This window comes from Elephantulus edwardii, unplaced genomic scaffold (assembly GCF_000299155.1).
Source record: "Elephantulus edwardii isolate Elephantulus edwardi_28Jun2011 unplaced genomic scaffold, EleEdw1.0 scaffold00148, whole genome shotgun sequence".
NCBI classification, from domain to species: Eukaryota; Metazoa; Chordata; class Mammalia; order Macroscelidea; family Macroscelididae; genus Elephantulus; species Elephantulus edwardii.
This window is the reverse complement of record NW_006399898.1, coordinates 6,576,872-6,579,699: the sequence shown is the minus strand read 5'-3', so window position 1 is coordinate 6,579,699 and position 2,828 is coordinate 6,576,872. Positions and strand designations below refer to the sequence as shown.

Sequence of the window (2,828 nt, the reverse complement as noted above, 5' to 3'; positions counted from 1 at the left end):
TTTGTCTTCTTGACATTGGTCCTGCAGAGAGGTCCAATTCAGTCCTATGGGGTCCTATTCGGTCCTACGGGTCATGATGAACTCAACTGGACAGCACAGGGTGGGTACAAGTGACCCCTTGGAGGTGTAATTCTCAGTGATTCCAGCATATTCACATTTACAGTATACAGTACAACCATCACCACAAGTTTGGAAAGTTTTCATCACCCTAAAACGAAATCCTAAGGGAGCTCTGGTGGCCTAGGGGCAAGAAGCTGCACTGCAATCTCAGAGGTACGTGGTTCTAATCCATCAGATGCTCTGCTGGAGACGGAGGGACAATCTCCTCCTGTACCCGTCAGATCCGATTTGACAGTACACACAAAAAATAATTTAAAAAATTTAGGACAAAAAAAAGAAATCCTGTGGACCATTTGCAGCCATGTCCCCTTCCATCCCAACACTCTCCTAGCCACCGTGAAGCTGTCTCCACAGAACTGTCCTTTCTGAGTATTTCGCATGAAAGCAGCAGTGGAATATGTGGCTTCTCCACACTGTGCACTCCTGGCTCACCCACCCTGGAGCGTGCAGCTGAGCTCGATTCTTTCTCCAGGCTAAACAATGCACCTGTCTCGACAGAACCCATCCTGCTGATGTATTCACCAGCCGGTGGACTCCTGGGTCACGGCTACGCTGGGTCACTATGAGCAATGCTATTATGAGCATTTGCTGTATAAGGTTTTGCAGAGACTGTTGACATTTTAGGAGTTCCTGAATGGTCCATATTGTTAAGTGCTGGGCTACCAACCAAAACGTTGACAGTTCAGACCCACCCAGAGGGACTTCAGCCACCTGGTTAACCATTTATGACCAGGGACACCGCTTAGGAAATAAGCACATTCTGACTCAGTGGAACCCTCTAGGGCTCCCCAGGCTGCGAACCTTTGCAACGACGGCCACTGCGCTGGTGAGTGTGCACCAACAACACCGTGCTCAGAGCCAAGCACTTAACCACGCTGCCACCACGGCTCCACGGTTACACAGTGGCACTGAGGTTAAGAGCCAAGCAAACTCAGGTTCACTTCCCACCTCTGCTACTGGCTGAATTCTACTGAGATTCAGCCTGGAAAAAAACCAGAATAGATTCAAGAAGGCAGAAGTTTATGTCTGTCTGTCAAACTCAGGCCAGGCTGAGATAGTGGTCAACAGGGTCTGGGACTCAGCCAACCTTCCTCCACCCAGGGCCCATCTCACAGTGAAGACGCGACATCCAGGCAGCAGGATAAAGGGAGGGACTGACAGTCACCACCACAGGAGTGCGTACCTGCCTCCCAGACGTCCCCAGAACTGCTGTCAGCTGTGTCCTTCCATGCTGCTTGGCCAGAGGGAAGTCACATGTCCACGTCTGCCGCAAGGGAGGCTGGGAACCTCCAGGCGGCCACAGTCCCTGCTAAAAATGTCATTTCTTTTCTCAACCCCATGGGAAACTGCTGTTGGGGGACAAGCCACCAGCTTTACCACAGTTACCAGGTCCCAATTTCCTCTTTGTGAATCGGGGACAACGGTGCTGCCTATTACGGTGGTGGTGAGAATCCGATGCATTAATGAGAGAAAAGAGCTTAGCAAATGGGCTGTAAATACTGTCGATGATGGCTGTCAAGACACCCAGGTCCCAGCTGAGTGGCTACAAAACGAAGCCACAGTTTTCTGGGCAAAGCAGGGGTGTGACCAGGCTCAACCCTGACTCATCGATCTGACCAATGTGGGTCACTCCCAATGACAGGGAGGCCACACAGTCCCCGTTCTGGGCCTTTTTAATGCCCAGAGAGCAATCAAAGGTAAATTTGTGACCTCATTTGCTTCTGGGAAGCGAGCCAACATCCAAGGAATAATTTGTGTTAAGAAGAGGCCAAAGATCAAAGGTGGTCCATGAAAGGGCTCTCCAAGTCCATCCTCCTCGTGAACTTGTTTCCAGGAGACCCAGAAAAGTGGGCAGGCCTCCTGGAGCCAGGCGGGGTCCGATGGGTGAGAAGGCAGATGCTGTGATCCGAGGGTGCCCTGGGGCCTCACTGGAACCCCCGAGGGCACCCCAGGGCCATGCTGGAGCCCTCTGGAGCTCAGTCCTTGCACTCAGAGGTTGACTGAACTGGAAGTAAAGATATTTCACTGAGCAGGGGCGCTTTTTTGTGGACAAAATACTGTTACAATCTTTTCTATTTCCAAGAGTCAAATTATTTTGAGAGTGCCAGAGTCCAGCATCAGAAAGTCCAAGTCTACAGGCTGATGATGGAGCCTTTCCGAAGACTCGCTTATTTCAAGCCAAGCAAGAAAGCCTTGGTAGCTCAGCAGGGAGAGAATGTGGCTGCGAATAAAAAGGTCTTTGGTTTGAACCTACCAGCTGCTCCAGAGCGGAAAGGTTCTGGAAGATCTGCGGGCTCAGAGGCCCGGGCTGTCCTCTGTCCTGCAGGGTCCCTTGGCGCTGGAGTTGATGAGATGGCCATGGGTGTTTTGTTTGCGTTCAGTATCTCAGGGAGACAGAGGGAGACACTTCCATCTAGTGGACCTGACGGAGCGGACTTGTTCCAAGTGCTTCACCAACAGTCGCTGTGGGCTCCTCTCCCACGCTGCATGGCTGGTGTCTGTGCTGAAGAGTCTGCTGGGACTCAGAGACCCCAGGACAAGCCCCCTACCCCCGCTGCCTCAACCTCCGGAGCTGGGAGTCAAGCAGAAGACCCTGCAGTCCCACACAGCTGACCACCTGGAGTCAGAATCCCAAGCCAAGAGAGAAGATCTTCACCCTGAAACCCACAGCGTCCCTTTTCAGCAGGAAGTAGCTAAGAGAATACGCC

General features: G+C 52.1%; 1 protein-coding gene across 1 annotated transcript in view; it reads right to left on the bottom strand.

Moving 5' to 3' along the window:
* CCDC63 (coiled-coil domain containing 63) overlaps positions 1 to 2,828 on the bottom strand; it is a 107,423-nt gene that overhangs the window by 39,134 nt on the left and 65,461 nt on the right. The window lies entirely within an intron of this gene.